This window comes from Rhipicephalus sanguineus, chromosome 3, assembly GCF_013339695.2.
Source record: "Rhipicephalus sanguineus isolate Rsan-2018 chromosome 3, BIME_Rsan_1.4, whole genome shotgun sequence".
Lineage (NCBI taxonomy): Eukaryota > Metazoa > Arthropoda > Arachnida > Ixodida > Ixodidae > Rhipicephalus > Rhipicephalus sanguineus.
This window is the reverse complement of record NC_051178.1, coordinates 189621392-189645347: the sequence shown is the minus strand read 5'-3', so window position 1 is coordinate 189645347 and position 23956 is coordinate 189621392. Positions and strand designations below refer to the sequence as shown.

The following is a 23956-nucleotide window of genomic DNA, read 5'->3' as shown; positions in this document are numbered from 1 at the left end:
ACATAAGGCACACACCTTAGTGCGCGCATTCTGTTAAACACTCGTAGTGTTCGAAGTGTGCACTAGGGGCTATATCCCTATCGCGTTCAACTCTTAAAGGCGAAGCTTAAGCGTCCCCCCAATTTTTGTTGTACTTATAGCACTAGCCCCTCCCCCCCCCCCCCCCCCCCCCACACACACACACACACAGGAAGCCTAACAGTTACAGTAGATATCGAGCGCTGTCATTTAAGACAGCTAGCGTATCGAAACGCGCTAATAGTGGAGAGGAAAGAATGTGAGACCACTCCCTTTTATCAGTACCAAAGAGCAGTTTTTTACTGCTGGGTGAGACGGCCACCTATATTCGGGATCTTCCCACGAAAACTCTTTGGCAATCACAAGAAATTGCGTTTATTTCTGAAAGATAGTAAAACGCTTCAAAAGCTCCCGACCAAACCAGCGGAAAGGGCAATGATCTTGCAGATTTTTTTTTCTCTCTATAAAAGCAAAATTCCTATATTTATGTACTATACTGTGTTTCTGTAGTTTAATATAGGTCTAGCTTGACGTAAGCAGTGCCCCGAGAACCTTGAAGTGACCTAAATGAGGAAGAACACTCTGCATTTATATTCCCACGCTAGCTTATATTGGTCTTTAAGAGTCGGGATTTTGAGAGCCTCTCAGGGTGGGCGTGGATTAAGGCGTTTCACGCTGCCCACAAGAGCTATAAAATTTGTTATGTGAAGCCTGCGGAGATAACGACATCTATGAGTTCAGTGTTCCTGATAGTTAACAGCCTTTAAAATGAAAGCTAATAAGAAAAAAAAAGGCACAAAGAGGGACAACGTGAATCTGCAGATTACTATGACATTTCTCAGAATGTTTAAAACCGAGCGACAAGTTCCGTCGACACTTTCTTTTCCTTGAAAAGGACCAGAAGTGGCCTAGAAGCGTACAAAATTTATTCAGAATCACAACGATATGTGGTCACCACTTGGAGACGGAAGTTCAAAGGCATAACGGCGGTAAAGGTTTTCTGGAAGAATAAGCAGTCTCATTTCACTCAGTGAAAGCAAATAGGTTAAGCTTCCAATAGTAACTTTTTTTATATGTCTACACTGTTTTTATTGCATATCTTAGATGCTCTCTGATGAAGCAAACCGTACTCGACGGCAACCTTTCTAACATTATTGTTTTACATTCTCTACTCATTATATTTCCATTTAAAACTTTGGAGCATTGCACTAGATGCAAAACCGGAAAGCAAACGCTTCATGACAATCTTCATTATTAGGCTTTAGCTCAGCGGATATGATAATGTGTTGCTGAGCTCGAGTTTACGTGAACTTCGATAATTAACTACAAATTTGGCACAGTTCAAAGCGCATCTAAGTATAGCTAATTACATCCACTCAATCAACCACCTTCTAGCTTTGATATTTCTTAATCATAGGATAATAGATGAGTTGCAAAAAAAGAATCCGTGGCAGCGCCATCTGTACGTACGTGCAGGAAGCAGCCAACGGCCGCCATTGTGCATGAGTAGTCCCGTGCGTTTTGCCGACATGCATACCACCTGGATCACACAAAATGTTCACGTCAAAATGAAACATCTATCTCTCGTTCATACTTCTTTTCACTTGCACGAGCGCCGCGTTCTTGCGTGCTCTTTTTTATGTTGTCATATACAATGAAGGCTCAGCCCAGTGTTGCTTGAATACTTTGGGGCTTTTTACAGTTTTGCTGGTATTGATATGTTGCTGGTATTTATACGTTGCTGGCGTTATAGTTGCTGCAATGCATTATTTTCGAGCATGCGTAGCTTATAGCCATCGCGGTAGCTTAGTAAGTGCGGTGCGCGGCTGTTTAGTCGGAAGTTGCGGGTTCGATAGGGCCAAGAGGCTATAGAGGCCCGTGTACTGCGCGATGTCAGTGCACGTTGAAGAACACCAGGTGGTCGAAATTATTTCGAGTCATACACTGCGGCGTCTCTCAAAGGCTGAGTCGCTTTGGCACTTAAAAATCCCAAGACCGACCTCTCACGGAGTTTTTATTATCTATGTCGTAACATTTTCAAAAAGCATGCCTGCATCTATGCATTTTCCCGAAACATTACGACGCATTTAGTGGCACGCATCCACATTTGACCTAATCCTCTTGGAAATGTCACTAACACGCATTATTCTCACAAGCGCGTTAATTTCAAAAGCGCATTATTCTCACAGTAGAACACAATTAACGTCACGGCACGATATTCAACGGCCAAATGTATACATTATGTTGAGTGAAAATTCTTTCAAGTAATGTTTCCACAGCCATAAACTATCGCGCAAGATAGTTTCAACTGAATGCAGAAGTGATTAAAATGATCGTTTCTTTTAATTATTTCACCTAGATTACCGCGCACTTGCGTAAATACAATTACTGTTTTTCAGCTGATCGAGATATCTCAGCAGAGATTTTACCTCATGTTTACCTCGCGCAACAAGTTGGAAAAAACGAAATACAAATGTCTCGTCACGTCAAGAACAGAGCCGGTAAAAAGCAGGAAATGGCGACGGAAGCTGTTTTACAGCACTTTTACAAATAATACTAACGGGTGAGTAAGTAACTATATGCAGGTAAGATGGGCACGCTGCATAGTCTGGAGGGGGAAGAAATATAACGTGCTGTATCATACCTCAAAATGCTACTACGTCAAAGTGAGATCAGTTCCATGGCGGATGCTCTCTTGAGCACACCGCTCCCTTACTCTACTTCCACTGTTATATACTTAGTAATAGCCAATGGGAACTGGGCCACAGCCTCTACCTGATTTCGCAGGCGCCCTAATTTGGCCCAATAAAAAACAATGGGACATGATAGATTTTGTGAATGGTAGCCCGAATTTCACGTTGCAGGAACCTGGGCTAGTTGGCCTACGTGAGTTGACATCATTATTGTACTTGCAGAAAAAAAACGCACAGCTTGCGCAAAGACGTGACGAGTGCCCATCCCGCTTATTTCTTTTTTTTTCGCTTGATCTCTCACCATGTTTCAAAGTTCTGTATTATGCAAAGGTACCCAAGTATCATACCTACGATTCTATGTTGAAAGATGCAAAGGGGAATGGAACGAAAAAATACAGAAGTTCAGAAAGTTGGCTATGAGGAGTTAAAGGGCAGAAACACCTCTCTTTCGAACGACCACGCTTTCTGCGCTCCATGCCAATTCCGTCTAAAACCACTCGTTTCTTTAGTAATCTCTCAATTTATCATGCGGTAGAGCAAAGTTTCTTCCGTTCAAAAAATTGGCCGCGTATCTGCGTGCTTCGCTGCAAATGTCGTCTAAAGACGATAGAAGAGGCGCTGCGTGAGATATGGACGCCATCTGGCAATACGTCGGGAAACATGAGTGCTGTGTTGCGGCCTGGTAGTCCCGGCGCAGCAGCAGGCGATGACCGGCGGTGACCAACGCGACTGGTGGGGACGCCATCCAGGCCGAACACGCGGTTTGGCGCGAACCGCCGAAGCAGAAGAAACGTCCGCACTCAACGAGTACTCTCCACACACTCTTTTATTTACACGTCGCCTCAGTAAAACAGGAATGCCAGAGCGGCGCCCCATGGCATTCGTAGAGTGCAATACAGAACCGAAACCGAAACACAACAGTGAGCTCGTGCAGTGGGCACGGAGGAAGGCAAGTTTCAGCGCAGTCGCATTTTCAGCGCAGCTTAAGAAACTAGGGTCTTTAGAGTTACGTATGTATGCATTTTCTATTAAAGGAACACACCACCTAATACTTACCTAGTGATGTTGCACCTCAGATATGCGTATTGTTTGCTTTTTGATCGACAATGTACACAAGTATGAACCTAGTTAGCCGTTCAAGATGGCTGGCCCTTGGGCAAGTGGTTCAACTTTGGCCGAGTGGCTGAATCGAGGGACGTGCCAACAAACAGAAAGACAGACAGAAAGACAGACCAAAATTTCTCTGTTTAAGTATCCCAAGAAAGACTATCGTCTTTAAAAGAAAATATTGGATAAGAAGCTGTTAACGATACGCCATACCTCTAAACAGGCAGGCGAATGTGATCCAGCGCGCAGGCGGGAAATCGGAAGTTGCGGCAGCCGCGGTATGCTTTGCATGCTGAATAGTTAATATGTGGTGAAATGGTGAAACTTGTGGCGCACAAAAAAAGACACAGACAAAGAAAGTGATGGCAGGACGATGCGCTTACTTCCAACAGAATGTTTATTAAAGCGTCGGCTGTTCCGCCTCTGTTTAATAAACAGAGGCGGAAGCAAGCGCATCGTCATTTCCTCACTTTCTTTGTCCGTCCGTGTCTTTTTTATGCGCCACAAGTTTTACCATGTATCATCACCAACAAGCCCATTCTTACGTCCTTTCAAGTTAATATGGGCAGATTCTGGCACTGATCTTTCAAACACAACGGCCCTTGATTCTTCAATATAGCTCCTAGGTTGCACAACCCGTAGTTATCACAGAAGTCTCCTCGCTTTGCCTCGGTGGTTAAAAATTATCGTTGTGATATACGAATACAGATTCTTCACGATTTTTTGCTCGTCTACTGTCTCCAGCTCCTACGGGATCTTGAAAGAATCTCCTTCTACCTTGTTGAAGCTATTACAGTGGAACAAAAGTTATGTCGCCGTGTGCTGGACATATGCTGTACAATAGTGAATTGCGTGCAAGTGAAGCAAGCCCACTATTTTAAAGCAAAAGCCGCCGCTGTCTGTGCTGGAGGACCCCTCGGAGAGCCGGTGATCTTTACGCAAAAAGCGCCATGACGAAAAGATCTCTCCGTGGATGTGTGTGAAAACAGCTGTGAGCGAGTGAAAAAAAAAAACACATGCGCGCGCAGCCAACGCCTCCTCTCGACATTGCTCTGCGGAGTAAGAGGTGTTGTTGCGCATAAAAGTGGCGCTAGTCAGTGGCGAGGTGGTGAACGATAGAGTGTGCACGCCCTCGCTGCTCGCAGCGACGGTCTCTCAGGTATGCCGCTGATAGAGTGTACTAAAAGAGTTCGCTTCTAGTACACTCTACCACTGGGGAAAAAGCGCGTGTCGCTGCCATTGCTTCTCCATCTGTACGAGCACAAGGTAGAAGACAAGAGATTCCCGAAACGCGGAAGCGAGAAACGGAACAACGACGGGAGTGTCGAGCGGAAGACGTAAATACATGGGCAACACGAAGAGGGGCTCGCATTAGGAGTCCAAAGGGTTCACTTTAAAGCCTCACATACGCATTGATTATAGCGGCCCATCTTGCCTTAGATGGGTGCAGCGAGGCTTTTACGTTCTTGTGCCACAAAAGTGTAACACCTACCCAACTTTTATTAGATACATAATAATAATAATAATAATAATAATAATAATAATAATAATATAATAATAATAATAATAATAATAATAATAATAATAATAATAATAATAATACTCACTATTTTCAGCCTGTTTAGGTCATCTGAAAGATTACGGCCAATCCCAGGCACGGATAAATGTTTAATGAATAGAAATAAAGAGCGGACAGTCTAAATTAGGCCCATTGTCGAGTCATTTGAAAGGGGAAGATAGTTCACTTTATCTTGTGCGAGCAGATTCCATTTTATCCCCGCGAACCTCTTTATTTCGTCACTATATCTAACTAGCTGCCTTCATCGACTGCGTTTCCCATCCCTTGGTAACCATTCTGTTACTCTCACTGACCATGGGTTGTCTGTCCTACGTATTACGTCGCCGGCCCAGGTCCATTTCTTTCTCTTGATTTCAACTAGAATACCCGTTAGTCCTGTTTATTCACTGATCAATTGGCCCGTCCTAAGATCTCTCAACGTTACGCCTACCGTTATCCGTATCACTGCGCGCCGCGTGGTCCTTAGCTTTTTTTTTTCTAGTTACTTTGCTACACTCCACGTATCAGCCCCGTATGTTAAAACTGGCCGTACGCAGTGATCGTATAATTTTCGCTTTAAGGACAGCGGAAGATTGCCGGTCATTAGTTGCGAGTGCCTGCCTTATGCGACCCAGCCCATCCTTATTCTTCAGTGAGTTTCGTTTTTGTGAGTAGGCGCCACTGGTAGTAATCGACGTACGTATACATATTGTTGTACCGACTCTAGTTGCTCGTTTCCAATCGTCATCTCTTTCTCTTTTGACAGGTTATTGTGCGTTATATTTGTCTTCAGCATGTCCATTGTTAGCCCTACTTTCATACTTTCTAGGTGTAAGTCCTGAATCATTTTCTGGAACTGGTCACCATTGTTGGTGAAGAGCACTGTGTCATCGAAAATCATAGGTTGCTGAGGTATTCTCCATGAACATTTTTATTCATCTTTCTTTACAGTCCAGTTGTTGAAACACTTCTATGCGTTCAGTAAACAGCATTGGGGAGATCGTATCTCCTTGTATAAGCCCTTTTTATTCGCAATTTTATTGCTCTTTTGTGGAGGGGCGAGCTAGCTGTACAGTTCTTTTAGATATCCGCTAGAGTATTTTTATATGTTACAGGTACTCTTTGCGGACTTAGTGCTTTGAGGACTGCTGGTACCTCGACTGAGTCGAAGCCATTACAGTAGTCTGTGAGAGCTTAATAAAAGGGTTTATTATATTCGGAGAATTTCTCAATAACCGGCTTGACCACATGACTTGTGACCCATCGTAGAGTACCATTTCCTGAAGCCGGCTTGCTCGCTATCGTCGGTTTCAACCTAAGAATACAAGATCCACCCCGCAAAACCCTGGCGCTCTTGTCATACGCGTATTTAAGAGATTCGTGCAAGCTGGTTTGCTTTCAAACCACAAGTACATTTTCTGTGCTCATGTAAATACCACGCACGTCGAAGACCAAAGGTTCACCGTTCCTACCTAAAGTATGACGTTTGGCTAAGCGGTTATGTTAGCGTATCTGACGAAATTTTCCAGGAAGTTCAAGTTTTTCACCTAAATCCAGCGACACGAACATGTCTGTAGGGGAACAACGACTATTTGAAACATGCGAAACGTCCTTAACGTGACGGAAATAAGCGATTATGATTGGATGGAATGTTTACGCAAATTCTCTCTGCATGGGACAGTGATCAATGTGGGTGGAACACGTATGTTTTCTTACGTTGTAAACGATCATCCCTTGGTTGTAATCAAGTTATCCTGTTTGAAATCACCTTCGTAAATATTGTTTCTTTTTTAAGTCTATCGTAGTTCGGTAGAGTTGCTTACTTAGTGCTTTACTTCTAACTTCGATTGCAGTTTCATAGGTTAGTCAAGTTACTGCTTCGTTCATTCCCCCTATATCAGCATTTTCTTCTTGCTCTAAGGTGTCCTACTTGTACTGAAGTTCAATCCTAAATGCCTCAGATTTTACTCTGCCTACGTCTAGGTTGGCCTCCTATCAAACTAGAGCCCGCGACGGAGTGGAGCGAGCGCCGCATGCTACAGTTGGCTATGCTATATGTGGTTTTGCCGGCGTTCATATCATCATCAAGGCGCTCGAAGAACAAGAGGAAGAAGACTTCTCTTTCGCGAGAGCGTGCGCTGAGATGGTTATACTTTACCTGTGTTACTCCAAGCTAGCGGGAGCAATGAGACCTAGCGGCTACTAGGCCGATGGACAAGCCCCGAGCATAAGGAGCAAGCTTTTAAAACATACGAATACAGAGAAAGAAATAGACAAAGAGAAAGAGATAGAGAGAAACAGACACGAACAAGAGAAACAACAACTTGCAGGACGCTTGAGCTTCGCTTTCAAGAATAGAACGCCATAGCGTAATCGAACCGTGCTCGTTTCACCTTCGCAATCGCTAGCCTAGCTTCGCTTCTCGGTGGACACCTAAACCGTGCCGCAAGGAAAGCCAAAGTACGGACACCCTCCGGCTCCTATATCCATGCATGTGGCGTGACGAAACACGGCGGGGCAAGCGCACCCGTGGGCCCTTTGCGCCATCTCGCGGTTGATAGGCAAGCCTCTGCCAGGCTTAAGCACCTCCGATACGTTCGTGCCACCAACGGTAAATGGTGCATATAAATAGCTCGCCGTTAGTATGCCAGAGGATGTACGCGCTGTGGCCGAGTGACTAAGAGCATCGCGCCACGGAGCAAGGGGTCGCAGGTTCTAAACCCCGGTGCCACTCGAACCGAGGTTTCTTATTATTTTATTGATTTGCATCTGCCTCGGAGTTTCGCTCATCGACAAAGCTGATCTTTTACTCGACACCAACGACGCCATCGCCGACACCGGTCGATGACACCAACACCGGAATTTCTGCGAAACGAGCTCTTTAACTCTATCGCATTAAATACCGTGAGCAAGACAGAAAGAAAGAGACAGAAGCAAAGCAAAGGAGTGAGAAAAAACAAGAGGGAGAGAGAAAGAAATAGAAAGAAAGAGTAAGCGAGAAATATAGCGAGAAAGATAAGGGAAAAAGAGAAAAAGATAGAAAGAGCCAGAAAGAGAGGAAAGAAATAAAGAGAGAGAAAAATAAATAAATAAAAACAAAGAGAGACAAAAATGAGATGGAACAAACAGAGAAAAAGAGAGAGAAAGAGATGAAGAAAGACAGAGAGGAAAAGAGAAAAACGGAAGGCCGCCCAGCTCCGCTGTTGGTTCCAGCCTTGCGCCACTAGTGCAAGCAGCGCACTTTTTAAGTTCTACACTCAATACCTTACTACCATTTGCTTCCTCTCCATTCTCTTTTCTTCCTACCTTCGCATTGAAGTCTACCGTGACTAGGGTGTATTGGGTACAAGGCTTTTTCATGGCTTATTCTATATCCTCGTACAGTTGTTATGCTTCTGCGTTATCATGTCCGGAGGTTACAACGAAAGCCTGTACTAGTTTGAATTTATGCGCCTTGTTTATTAGGGTCGAAGCTCCTTATAGCGGCACCCGTTCGTCCCGTAGTAGTGTGTAACCAGTCTCATGGCATCTTCGAGAAATCGCATCGGTGCGCACCGGGGCGCCCTGGTACGCCGTTTAGTCCAATCATCGTAGCGCCTGGGCGCCCCTGTGCACACCGGTGTGAATTGTCGAAGATGCCTTAAAAAAGGAGGGGGCGTGCACACATGAAGGCTCCCTAAAGACAATGCGCTGCGACAGTACGTGATATGTATCGCCCTCTCCTCTCCTACGCTTCCCCCTCTTTCTCATCTCCTACGGTCCCTCCCTCCTTTCGCATCGCATTGGCTGACAACCTTTTAGGGGCGAAGCTCCTTAAAGCGGCACCCGTTCGTCCCTTGTAGTCGTAGTGCGTAACCAGTCGTAACGCTAGTACCAGATCTTAACCTCCAAGGTGGTGCCGGTGGGAGATTTTTCCTGTGCGTTGTTGAACAATAAAAAATTCGCAGCGTGCGCGTTAACTAAAAGCCGAATTCTTCTGTCTCTCATTCCCCATTAGCAGCCATTGGCATGTTCCAGTAGGAAACGTTAGTAGAAGTGTAAGTGTTAGCTAAAAGCCGACTTCTTCTGTCTCTCATTCCCATTAGCAGCCATTGTTTACCTCCAAGGTAGTGCCTGGTGAGAAATTTTGTTCAAAACGCCGTTGATTGATGAAATAAACACACGAAAGACGCCAGATGTTTTGTAAAAGCAAAACGAAAGAACGCCAGATGTTTCTAAAGCAAAACGAAAAGACGCCAGCTGCTTAACGAAAGACGCCAGATGTTTTCTAAAGCAATGGTTTTCTAAACAATGAAAATTCACAGCGTACATGTAAAATTAAAGTGAGCTGCAAGTCGTCATAACTCTCATCGAACCTTTAGTATAAACGCGCCCGATCTCACGTCGGTGATGATGTACTGGGCAGAATTCACGGAAGATTCACGGTTTACCGATGAACCTCCGCAGCTTCGCCCACTCATCATCATTCACTCCGTGGATATGCTGTGATTTTTTTTTAGGGGCGAAGCTCCTTAAGGCGGCACCCGTTCGTCCCTCGTAGTCGTAGTAGTGCGTAACCAGTCGTAACGCTAGTACCAGATCTTGACCTCCGAGGTGGTGCCGGTGGGAGATTTTTCCTGTGCGTTGACGATCAATAAAAAATTCGCAGCGTGCGCTTTAACTAAAAGCCGAATTCTTCTGTCTCTCATTCCCCATTAGCAGCCATTGGCATGTTCCAGTAGGAAACGTTGGTAGAAGTAGAAGTGTAAGTGTTAGCTAAAAGCCGACTTCTTCTGTCTCTCATTCCCATTAGCAGCCATTGTTTACCTCCAGGTGAGATTTCTCCTGTGCGTGATTAAACAATAAAAAATTTTGTTCAAAACGCCGTTGATTGATGAAACAAACCAACGAAAGACGCCAGATGTTTCTAAAGCAAAACAAAAAGACACCAGCTGCTTAACGAAAGACGCCAGATGTTTTCTAAAGCAATGGTTTTCTAAACAATGAAAATTCACAGCGTACATGTAAAATTAAAGTGAGCTGCAAGTCGTCATAACTCTCATCGAACCTTTAGTATAAACGGGCCCGATCTCATGTCGGTGATGATGTACTGGGCAGAATTCACGGAAGATTCACGGTTTACCGATGAACCTCCGCAGCTTCGCCCACTCATCATCATTCACTCCATGGATATGCTGTGATTTTTTTTGTGACACCTGCGGTAGCGGGGAGACATTACAGCACATCCTCTGCGGCTGCGCTCGATACCGTACAATCATTCGCGGTCGCTCTAGCTCGCATAGACTAAAGAATTCTTCAACGTTACCTGCTGAATCTTGTAAACAAGAAATCCGACATCATATTCTTTCTTTTCGGCGAGCCCTCTGTAGCAGAAGACGGGCCCATTGTTCAGTACCATGTAGGCTTCCCTACAGTTCTTCTAACCTCACCAAAGCCGATGATGTCTCTGTTTACGCCTTCTAACTATTCGAGTAATTATGCTAATCTATCTTTGCTTGACAGGGTCCTAGCATTAAACTTCCCAGGTTAAGTTTCCACTGGCGGCCTGTCCAGGTGCACAGTTTATCAGTGCTCTCTGCCGCTTTACTAATCCGACCGCCGCCGTGGTCAGGTGTTCCGCAGCTGCTGGAGTCTGAGGACCGGGATTGAGCTTTGAGCTTCATTTGGGATGTGGTTACCAGATACTGCACCAGGGAGGGATATTCCTGTTCTGGATGAGCAAAGGGACACTGATGTGACCGAGGAGGGGTTGAGGCTCGCACCCAGGCTCCGGCGAAGAAGGATTCTTGCGACGCTTCACACGTACAAGAAAACCTGTTTAATTACATATTTACAGGAGGTTTAACAACCAAGGCGTAGAGACGCGCCTTTACATCACAAGGGCCCAGAGCGAGACGAGAGGGCGAGCGAAGGCCAGTGAGTGAGTCCCAGCGCACTCCCGACGCGCTCTTTTTATCTCGGTCCGAGCACGCGTTAGACGCCAACTGCGTATCACAGTCCTGCCGATGCGCTTTCCTCGCAGCGCACCAGGTGATTTCCCGCGTTCCTGTGGAACGCGGACAGCGTATGGCAGGTACGCTGATGAGCGTCCCTTGCAGGTCGGTTCTTTGTATTGCCGGTTACAACAGCTCGTCCGCCGCCCGAAGAGGTCACGTAAGGGCTGCAGTGGCACTGCTCCCTGAAGTGGCCGTTGCACATCTCCATAGGCGTCACACTGATTGTCCACCACAACACAGAGACTCACACCACACAGCCCGTGTTACGGAAGGCACACCTGGACGTCGCAACGAACCACAGCAAACACACGCTTGGTCACAGTATGGGACCGTGCACAGCTGCAGATGCCCGGTCGCCGCTGCCCGGTTATTCACTGATCAAGGCACGAAGCGCTGCAGAAAGGCCACAGTCCGCAGTGGCTAGTTCATCGTGTCCTCCACCCTCCGCTGTGAGTTCAGTAGTTGTAGCTGGACTTCTGCCTGGCTTAAGCGGGAAGCGACGCGTTCAAACCCAACACCAACGCTGAGAGCCCCCAGCTTTCCCGAGATCCACCAGGTGTAAATTGTTACGAGGCTCCTTTCCTACTTTACTGCACTAGTGAAGCCTGAATGGTAGTGACCAGCTGAACTCGAACAAAAATGTAATAAACGTGCACACACACAAAGCTAAATAGCAGCACTTTAGTCAGACCGAGGACTCGAAAAGGATTATGCAGTGCCGCGGTTCCTTTGGCTATTCAGCTACGGAAAACTTCGACCAAGGCCATCGGCGTTTCCGTTGCCTTGGCTTCAGATCAATGGCCTGTGCCACGAGTTCTCCAAAGCTAAGACCCTTTTCTTTTAACAGAAAGTCGGACTTGTTCGAGAATAGGTAATGGTACTGCTTCGGCAGATTCGGAGATACCGCCGCCTCAGTCTTTAACACCTCAAACGGTCCTTTGATCTTTACCCTTGCGATCGGCAGGCAAACGCTGTTCTTTTCTACCACCTGCTTTATCCACGCGCACTTACCCGTGAAATCTTTAGCTTCTACGTAATCGGAGTGGACAATGTCGATAGTGGCTGCGGTGTCACGAAGGGCTTTGCATTCCTTTCCGTTTACAACTACGTCTCGTAGGTAAGGCTTTAAAGGAGCACTGACATCAAATTTTAAAGTCGAGATGTGTCATTCATTCGATTGCTCGGTATGCATAGGTCTTCTTTAGGGGTGTGCGAATATTCGAAAGTTTCGAATATTCGTCGAATATTACATTCGAAATATTCGTATTCGATTCGAAAATCGTGTATTCGAAAAGTTTCGAATTTCGATAACTTCGAATATTCGAAAAAATTCGAATATGCGATTCGATTATCATGCATAAAATAACTCGTCTTCCACATTTCTGCTGCGTTCGTATAGCTAAAAACGTTGCCGAGAGGAGCGATAAACATCGTAAGTACACGGAGGCACGATATCTGCCTGCGACGAGCGCCCCAATACGTATGATTTATTGCTGGTGCATCTCCGACGTGCAGCGCTGTTGGCGATCATGTAACCGTACATTTTCTATATTATGCGGCCGTAACGTGCCGCACTACCACTCGTTCACTATGCGGGACCACTTCTGAAGAAAGACAGTGACCCACGGGACTGGTGGCGAACTAGGCACCTTCAGATACCCCTGCCTGGCAAAGCTTTGCCCCATGTACCTCGCTATACCAGCCACTTCTGTTCCAAGCGAGCATGCCTTTTCAGTGGCAGGGGGGGGGGTGTCTCTGTTAGAAGGGAGCGCCTGCTGCCTGATCATGTGGAGCAACTCATATTTCTTCATGATAACATCTAGTCATTACTTTCATTGTGCTGTGATATTTGCTTGTGTTGTGATGTGCATTGTGCTAGCATGGACATTGTGTTCTAGAGATAGCAGTGTATGTTGTGTTGCCAGTCAGGCTGTTAATGTTTCTTTTTTTCAAGTAGCTACATGTTAAATAAAATATCGTTACTGTGGAGGCATTTTTCCTTTGATATTCGATATTCGATTCGATATTCGAAGGTGGATATTCGTATTCGATTCGTATTCGAAAAATTTGATATTCGCACACCCCAGTCTTGGCCAAATTTGAATGGCGTCCGTCGCGTGGAAGTAATTTTATTTCGAGGGCAAACAGCGTACGAAAGCTCAACGGAAGATTGATCACGCTGCAACATCGGCACTAGTGCTACGTAACAGGTGTGATACATTCCGCAAATACCATCCTGAGTGACGATACGCCAGTAACAATGACGTCGACGATCTGAGTGTACTTGTTGTGCCGCCGACGCCAGACGACGCTTTCACCGGCTCTCACTCACAGCCAGTGGCTCTCCTTGCTGTCCCGATCCGTGCCTGCGATTCATCGTGTCGTATCGACTGATTTGTCGTGTGATCCTCAGCGCGAGTGAGATCAATCAGAGCGACTACGTGCCAGCACGTCGGGGAACCGCTGCGTAGTGCGGACCTGCTCGTCGAGGCGCGGAAAAAGCGGAAAGTGCGTGGCGTTTCATTACACGTATGGTACACGCCAACACGACCACAAGCTATCAAAGTGGAGTAGCCTATAGATAAATAACATCGCTAACAAGTAACACGCATGTAGCGTTAATAGTGAATGGTAGTTCGTCCGTGGACTTCCTTGCGCTGGCGTAATACCGGGTTACTGCAGCCGTAACCGTGAGAGGCCGGATATGTGGGGCCATCTGGCGGCGCAAAGAAGAACCTGGCAAGCACAGAATTGTTACTGTAGAAACCTATCGTATTCTATTTCTCCGCTGGTGTGCATTCGCTATGTCGATATTCCATAGACCCCTTTGCGTATACCGGAATGCCGTGCACGCTACAATTCTCTGATATAGCTAATTGAGACACACCAGCGAGTATGGCCCAAGCGCGCGTCCCCGGGCACCTCCTCGTCGCTGCTTGGAACGGCGACCATTTCTGAATCGCTGTTTAGCAAAGGGTCGAAGCGAAAATGATTCGCGACGTCGCGTATCGCGGTGATTCTAAGTTCCAGAATGTCGTCTTCAACACAAGTCGATACTTTTGACGGCGACGCTGGTGACAAGGCATGGCTGAACGTGCGCGCCTAGCCAACACCACCTAGCCTAGCAGACGAAATGTTAGCTGAGCAGCTGATCCTCACGTCACTCCTTTCTGTGGACAAGTGGTAAACTGGGGCGCGATCTGGAGTTGACCGCGAGGGAGCGCTGCCAGCGCTAAAAAATGGCGGGCTTGCAGGCCGTTTTGAATCGTGCTAGATACCGGTCGGATATCGGATATAAATCAATAAAACAGATAGCTATTCGTCGCTCAATTGCATTTTCGGTCGCGAATCGCTACTAGGGGGTAGATAACTACTCGTGGATGCAAAAATCTTGACATGCGTAAATTTGATGTCAGTGCTCCTTTAAGAGTTGCACATTTTTGTCGTCAGCGCCTGTGATGGAGAACACTACCTTGGGGTTCCGACAGCCAGCCGCTATGTGCCCTGGCTCTTGGCACCGGAAACACTGCAGTGGCTTCCTTGCCTCAAAACTCTCGTCTTTCCCCGTCTTTCCCATCACTCCGCTCTCGGGCGCATTCTTTACAACGCTGTCGCCTTTACTGGGTGGTTCCATTCGGTACTCTTCCTTATAACAAACGCCTTTACGTTCAGGGCAATCACTGCGCTGCAGTTTGCTGAACGGACGAACGCGTGCTTTCTCTGACTTGCGACGGACGCTGTACTCATCAGCTAGCTCAGCCGCGCGTTCAATGTTCCTCTCGCCCGGTCTGTCCTGAATCCATAGGCGCGTTTCCTCATCCAAGCACCCGTAAAATTGCTCAAGGCAGATCAAGTCCACTACCTTGTCACGATCGTCATATGCACCTTCTCCCTTTAACCACTCCACCAAATCGGCCTTCATGTTGAATGCGAACTCCTGGAATGTCTCGCCAGTTTTCTTTTGTGCGTCCCTAAACCGGCGACGAAACGCTTCTGCTGAAAGCCGGAATTTCTTTAGGAGCGCAGCCTTCACTTTGTTATAATCATCCGCGTCTACTGCTGGCAAACGCGCAAGCGTGTCCGCTGCTTCGCAGGGCAATACCATTAGTAGCTTCTGAGGCCATGTGGCACGATCAAACCCCATAATCTCACAAGTTCTTTCAAAATTTATAAGGAACAACGCAATGTCCTCGCTCATTTTGTAAGGCTGCAAGAGGTCCCTCATGCTCAATCGTGCGCCTGCCTGACTCTCTACATTTTCTGTTCCCAGACCGCTAGCGCCTTTTGCCTCTGCAATCTTAAGCTGAATCCGCAAGTGCTCAAGCTCCCTTTCTTGGCTTTCCGCTTCTTCTTTACGCCTAACGGTCTCTCGCTCTTCGTCTTCTTGTGCCCTTTTTATCCTCTCCTCAATTAGCTCCCAGCACTCGGCAAGCTCCTCCTCATCCGCGCCAGAATCCTTAACTGCCTGTATTAAATGTGGCTTTCTATGTATAGTCGCCACCTTAATCCCCAGCTCCTCGCACAGAAGCACTAAATCCGGTTTTCTCAATTTGTTCAAATCCATGGCCACCCCGTCCAGACTTCCGTTGCTCAAACTGCCGTGAAGGTACCTCTAATAAACCCAAGCCTTCACAAAGCAGCAACTAATCTACGCCTTTGGATAAACAACACCATCTATCCAAAACACCTGGTAGAATCTCTACGGAAAGTGAGCACTCACCAGCATCGGTACCAGGAAAGAACACCAACCGATCCCGCCGCTGCCAACCAGTTGATGTGACCGAGGAGGGGTTGAGGCTCGCACCCAGGCTCCGGCGAAGAAGGATTCTTGCGACACTTCACACGTACAAGAAAACCTGTTTAATTACATATTTACAGGAGGTTTAACAACCAAGGCGTAGAGGCGCGCCTTTACATCACAAGGGCCCAGAGCGAGACGAGAGGGCGAGCGAAGGCCAGTGAGTGAGTCCCAGCGCACTCCCGACGCGCTCCTTTTATCTCGGTCCGAGCACGCGTTAGACGCCAACTGCGTATCACAGTCCTGCCGATGCGCTTTCCTCGCAGCGCACCAGGTGATTTCCCGCGTTCCTGTGGAACGCTGACAGCGTATGGCAGGTACGCTGATGAGCGTCCCTTGCAGGTCGGTTCTTCGTGTTGCCGGTTACAACAGCTTCAGCTGTCCTGCCGATCCAGACACCAGCCGTCTGGTATGGCCTTTTCACACATTTCGGTACAGGACCGCGATTTTGTTGCTATATGAGAGCATTTTTCATAAATACTTATAAGTATTCGATTTTATATGTCCGAAATAAACTTACTTGTTCATTTCTAGAACATCATCGACCACAATTGGAATAAAAAAGAGAGAGAAGTGCCACACCTACGAAGATGCAATCACTGTCTGGAATGAAGGTAACAATCCCAGGCACAGATAAATTTTTAATGAATAGAAATAAAGAGCGGACAGTCTAAATTAAGTACAGTGTCGAGTAAGTTTGTGACCTATAGGACAACCCCCCCTCCTTGTTTTAACATAATGCATAGGATGGAATTCAATATTGAATCAAATTCATTGCCCTGTAGCGTTTCGATTATAGGTACCTGTTCAATTGCGCGCATCAAAAGCGAAACTTATATGCTCATTATTTTATCTTAAATAAATATTATAAGGCCGATCTGCTTGTCAAAAACATCAGTGACAAATGCACTGCGCTCCGCTAGCATTAGTGTTTGTGTGTTGCCATTATTATGGCTCAAATAAATATACTTACGCAAAACAGAGTCCTGAAACTATTGCTCGCTTAACTCATATGTGAAACAAAACTTAGAATTTTCAATCAGCATGAAATCATACTTGTAAAGGGGGTCTGCGGTGAAGGGAAAACATTTTATGCAGGCGCAATCATATGATCCACTAGCATACTTGCACCAATTCAGCAGAAATTCGCTGCATGTGAAGAGCAACCACGATCTAGTGGACTGTGTGAGTACTTGTGGAATGTCAAAGTCACTTAACCTTGACCTTACCACATTTTATGGCATAAAAGATTCGTAATAAGACAAAAATCATTAATTTTACGTTCGTTCAAGGAAGGATGAATGTGAGCGAAACGATGATCAAAGTTTTCAATAGGAAGGAATCTATCATACGCATACTTTGCAGCAATAGTGATTGCAATATACAAATAGATAAAAGGGCTTCGCATTTAAAATGGCAGCTCTACTTGGTATTGAGAAAATTCATGGTTTTTTCGGTATATATGTACCTTATTGATTTTATGGATTTAAAGCTGGGACATTCGCATGGCCACCTGTAGTAAAAGTTGACAGTTCTCGTTCGCACTACAACATTTAACTATGGTGATTTGTGTATTAAGGAGGCACTGATGCGTTTACTGGCTGCTTACATCAAGTTACCACCTACAAAAAACTTCGATAGCTCTAGAAGGTGTTTGCTTAGGCATATGAAAAAAATAATTGTGCTCGTGAACATACTCTGAACCTGTTCCACTGCTATTCCTTTTCAGAAGAAAAGCAAGTTCCATGGACGAGCGAAATTATATACACTGACTATAAAAATTGCGCACTATTGAAGTCGAAATTCCTAGGTAACACAACTCATCTTTTCTGTGTGATACATATTTACTGCTGAATATTTGCTTACGTCAAAGCTAAATGACGCTTTAGCTTTGATTTCAAGCTAAAAAGTAAGACGATCATATCACCCCAAGGCACCTCGCATACACGCAGGTGGCTAAATCTTTGGTCACTTCGTGCGCTCTTTCATGCCCGAATCAAGAAAGCGCGAGCAAGTTATTCACGCGTCGCAAGCACAAAGCCGAAGCACCACTGCTCTTTTCGTTATGCTTGTTATGCTTCCTATGTATTCTAGCGAAACTTAAGCCTATGATCACAACAAACAAAACCTTGGCGACAGCCACTACTGGAACTGTCATTCGTGCCATTGTAAATAAGGCATACTTTGCAGATAGAGACGTCGTCGTTGAAACCATATATGAGGGTTAAAAGATTCGGCAAATTACCAGAAATCAGCGTGTTACATTAGACGACTCCTTTCTTATCATTCGAGGGATTTACCAGAAAACATAAGTAGTATAAATATATTTCCCTAGGGCATCAAATAAGTGTACACTGTCCTGTTTGATGCAGACGCTGTAGCAATAAATTTGCAAAATCACTTTCCGTCATCCACAGGACAGAATCATCTAGAATATTTGGTGTGAATTTGGCCTCCTTGAGTATTCTGTACTTTGTAATAATAGTATTAGTACCAGGGCACAGCCACACATTCGTTCATTCTCGACCAATTGCTGTAGCTGCAATAATTATCAATCATCTACACGGTGACACTCTTGGCTATAACATGACATACCATCTAAAAAATTATTTCTTTCTTCACTGAAAATGCTTGTAAGCAAGCCATTAAAAAACTCAAATATTTCTGCGTAATTGTGCTGAGTTTTCTAGAACTTGACTCATCTCACATATTATGCAGTTATTGAAGCCTCATACAGTCCTCCGCGCGCAAGCAGCATGTATATCAGCTGCAGTGCCACAGCACGACCCCACTTCTTTATTCCAAATTTGATTTATATATAAGTTGCCTTCGGAATGTGTGTGAACGCCTTTGCGCTGACTTTGTTTAATAAAAGGTGCAATGGCGTAAGCGGAAGACTTTTTGCTGTCGCATTCACCTATGTATTGTCAGAACTGCCGCCACCCCCGTGAGGCCTCCGTGATCTGCATACGTAATCCGCGATGCAGAGAAAAAGGAAGGGTCAACACCTGGGAAAGCTACCCGTGTGGGCATGGCAACCCGCCTGGCATGACTATTCGCATGGCATAGCTACCCGCCTGGGCTTGGCTACTTACTTGGCATGGCTACTCGCCTTGGCATGGCCACCCAATGCCTATGCCCGGGAGTGAGACTTGCTGGTGGGCACTGTGCGGACGTGTCGCCTCCCACAACCTGTGTCCGGCATAGCCACACGTGCGGCAAAAATAAAGGCGCATTTAAAAAATTGCGTCTGCTTTAGTAACGCCTGTTTTTAACTGTGTTGCGCTACTGCCGGCAATAGAAGCGTGCTCGAGATATCTCCCAACCATAACCCATATTAACAAAGCTTCTTACGTGTAAGTGTAGATGGCCACTAGTCGGTAGCCTTCCGTTATGGTACGATCAGCTTCCGGATTCTCTGAGATATTAAATACGAGTATAGCATTTACATACAATCCTCCTCCATGAAAAAAAAAACTGGGTCACACTGATATGAAAGATGAGTAGGCAAAGTACGTTGAGCAAGATTGCTATAATTTTTTCATCCATTTTATCATGCTGTCTAGGATACCAAGTGTGGGTTGCAGAAAAATATCTGAAAGCCAATAAGGAAATTCCGTATCTATGCGTGCTGTTGTACGAAATATACTCCGGGATCATTAAATACTGGATATACGACTGGGAAACATGTGCTGAGAAGACTACAAATGATGAATAAAAATTCTGTATTTAGAAACACACATAATAAATATTACTGCGTTGTGTCTTATACGAAGCATACGCGAATATCAGAACCAGTACATTTATGGACTACAGTTTGCTTGACATCTCTATAGGTTGACGGACACAGAGATTATTACATCATGCACGTCCCAAACTTCCAATAGATTGCAACAACTTCGACACTTGTGCTATTTTCTACAATACTCCTCTTCCCGATATTTGTACTAGACTATAATACTTTTCTACAGAGGTGCTAAACGGATTTAGACGTGCGCCTAATGTTTTTGGGACATCGCGTGTGCTGAATGTTTGAACCAAGAGCGAATAGCTCATTACTTCTATTCGGGTCGACACACTTTACACTTGTGATGAAAAGCATTCAATAAAAATCGATAAATAACATTCACCTCTCTCTCGCTTGTAAAACTTGTATCTTGAAGTAGTCCTGTGCCCACAAGACAAAAAGAGGTTTTCATTCCCAGGTTGTGAAAATAAAGCAAGACAATTGTTCAACATTTTGGTGGAATGTCGTGCTGCCTTAAGAAGGTAGGTCAAAATGCAAAAGCTTATGTTCTTTTGTGTCACTGTTTGCGCTGTCTTCCATGAAAACGCGAAAAAAGGCGAAATGTAAAACCAAGCACAGACTGCGCTTCGCACAATGTGCTCAGTGTACGAGGTGCCTACCTCCTATGGTAAAGTTTACATCGGCCAAAGTGGTCGATGAATTGACGACCGGCTTAGAGAACACCACTGCAAAGTCAACAGCGCAATTCAGGGTCATCTTTGCCTGCACTGTTGCGACTATGTTGGTGCAAACCTGTCTTCACTGAAAGTAATATTGTATCTAGAAGCAAGTCAGCCCTTACAAAAGAAATTATCGAGGCAGCTGCAATATCATTGCATATCGTGCCGCGATAGTGCAGCCCTTCCGTAGCATTATGCGAAATTGATGACCTTCGTAGATGCCAGGGTGCGATAATGATATGAGTATAACCTGTGCGCAAGTGGGATCTCGCGTTTTCTCAAGTGGTCACTACAAACGACTGTGCACCGGCAAAAGAAACATTTTATTGAAAGACAGCGCACCATATGTCTGCGTCGTGTGCCTCTTCGCCCCCGTGTGTTTCCTGCGTCGTCGTCCTTTACTGGTATTGTGCGTAAAACGCATTTCAGAAAGTACAATACCGACTTCGAGCTGGTCTCTAGGTAGAGAATCAGATAGTCTCAAGAGGCATTTCACGTCATTCAAGATACTCTCAATATATATCTTCGCGTGAACATCAAAATGAAGTACGACGAAACTGCATATGTTGTCAGAAACCGTTATTGGCCCTCAAGTTGACCTGTTTCTGGCACCGCTCGTCCGTGAGCTTCTCTTGGTTTTACCTTGACAACACGCCTTACAATGGTAAAAAGGCGCTCCACGAATGCACTTGAAGAGATAGCTACATTATATACCGCAGAAGGAGTTCTTTAAGATGGCGAAGTATATTAAAACGATTGTGTGTTCGCTTCTCTTCTTTTCTCAAGAATACACGTGTGCAGCTGAAATCCATTTGTTTCTTCTTCTCGTCCCCGTCTCCTTTTACGCTAGTAACCATGTCATATTATTCCCGATACCACCTAGCCCAACTTTCCGCCTTACCTGTGTAGCCATTTGTCTTCCACAGGCCCTGACTCCGCGAAGGAGAAATTGTCACCTTGCTGTGTTGTTGTCGAATGCTATTCTTCGATGACACCACTGGTACTTGCGGTAGCTTTGCGCCTCACAATCTCAATGGCTCCTTTTCTTTGAATTAGCTCAATCGTTGGCATTGACTTCGTTGGACTGTGAGTACGCAAGCATGGGCAAATTCAAGCACACGCAGCTTCACAACCTGCTTACGTTGAACAAAGAAATTGTGCCAGTGGAGTCCAGGCAGGTTAGTATAGTGCTTACTTGCCACGTAAGGAGGTTTTCTTTTTAAATATTTCAAACACAATATGCTCTCCAATGCACTTACAGTAAAAAAGTCACAGTTTCGCCGCAAGGGCGAAGGAATGAATGCGATAGCAAGAAGAGCGGCCCGTGATGGACGCGCTACAACTACCGTGCGTCCATCACTACCCGGCAGCTACTTGACAGTTTTAATTTCACGTACGTAGGGACTTCACATACGCAAACGTGAAAAGTACACGTACGTTACGTGCACGACGTCTGAAACGCTTTTAGCTACAAGTACGCGACGCGCGGTGAGAGATACTACGTAGCTCCATCTGCTGAGAATCATTAACACTGCGGTAGCTTGTTCGAGCGCCCGCGCGAGCAGACAGCGGAAGGGCAAGGTTCTCCCTGCGCAAATATAAGAAGTGAGAGAGCGCCCGACTAGGGAGCCTACATGACCGGCCGTTTTAGGGTGATGTCAGCCTTTGACCCACTACGTGCCGCCAACGCACCGCCGCCCGCCAAAACACAGTGTATCCAGACAGCAACGCCGCGCTGGGAGCGGCGGGTGGCCCCAGTATGGCGGCGCACAGAAAACTATGCATCTTGGTGCCCGCACTGCGTCTACTCCCGGTTGCGTTTAGTTCTCGACAATACGGCGTCGAGCGTTGCGGTAGCATGTTAAACGCTGCCGGTGAAGCCCTGGATGCTGCGTACCGCTCTGCACTAACCACAACAGAAAGGGCGTGCGAATGTTCCGCTTCCCAGCGAGCCCTGGCCGACGACAACTCTGGCTGGCTCAATTGAAGCGAGGCGGCTGGGAGAGTGCGTCTCGTATTTGCTCTCTGAATACTGCGTATTTCGTTCACTGTTTTTTGCTGCAGCACACGTTATATGCCTTTCACGTTGTTCGCGAATGCGTAGATAACCGAAGGTGCCGTTGCTACGTCCACGCATTGCGAGTAGGAAGCCTACAAACGGGACGCGTCCGCGCGTCCGTACGGAGACGCGCTCGCTAGTCTGAGCTGTTGCCTCCCTTGCGTGAGTTCGCGTCAGCGTAACCTCAGTATTATGTCGCCATAGGGCCCCTTATGCCTTTGCCTAAGATGACAAGAAACAGAAAGCCTTCTCATTTCGCTCGATTATATTTATCCTTACCCCGGAAGCTTTCTGCACTTAACGTGCTTTTGCATTGCCTCCGCGATCATAGGCTTGCAACTTTTTATTTTCAACTCGTTGTTAAGCATTGCCTCCGAGATGGGCACATGTTTCACCAGGCGACGACGGCGTGTGATGACGTCATCATTTGAGGTCATGTGATGAACTCATCATGAAACGTTATGATCACGTCACAAATTTCGGAGCTCTATGACTTCATGATGACGTCACACGGTCGGCTCCTTGATGACATCGATTGACATTCAGGTCATGCGACTTTCGATGCGCCGTCGGCTTGCATGCATTCACCTATCCAGCACGTGACTACCTTTATTCCGTTTTCTTGAATCATTTTTGTTGACACCGCCGCCGACAGTGTGTGGCAACATCATCATACGTGTTACGTCATAGTGATTCCCATGATGACGGCATACTTTGGTGTCATACCATGGTATTGCTAATTGATGTACCGCTCGTGTTGACGCCGACGCTGGACGCCAACGACGGTTACATTTCGCGTTGGATGCATCTAAGGCTTTCGCCTTAATAAGGCTTTCGCCTGGAAAACGGCCTTTGAATACACGGCAGATCACGAGTAACCCTTGTGGAGAGCAAGAGTGCTTCGCGTAGCTGGAGGGAGCGGCGGCTGGCCCCAATATGGCGGCGCACAGAAAACTATGCTGAATTTGGTGGAAGCTGGCAACAGCGTGTCCCATTGCTCGCTGGTTTTGGCTGAGTTTCTTGAAGGCACTTATTAAGATGGCTCCACCCTGAAAACGGGCGGTCATATGGGCTCCCTACGCCCGACGCGCTCCTAGCGCCATCTCGCTGGTAATGAAGAAACGCTTATCAGCGCCTCCGTCTCGGAGGACTGCAAACGGTAAAGGGTGTGTATATAACGCTCGCCGTTAGCTACCTGAGGGATGTACGCTTTGTGGAGTAGTGCTTAGCGCACCGCGCTGCGAATTCAGACGTCGCTGG

At 46.2% G+C, this 23956-nt stretch overlaps 1 long non-coding RNA gene across 1 annotated transcript; it reads left to right on the top strand.

Moving 5' to 3' along the window:
• The first annotated feature begins 2420 nt into the window (after positions 1–2420).
• On the top strand, positions 2421–19958 carry LOC125757722 (uncharacterized). Its single transcript, XR_007415473.1, has 4 exons — positions 2421–2581; positions 16705–16784; positions 17900–17980; positions 19737–19958. It is a non-coding gene; the product is annotated as an uncharacterized LOC125757722 (long non-coding RNA).
• The last annotated feature ends 3998 nt before the right edge of the window (positions 19959–23956 follow it).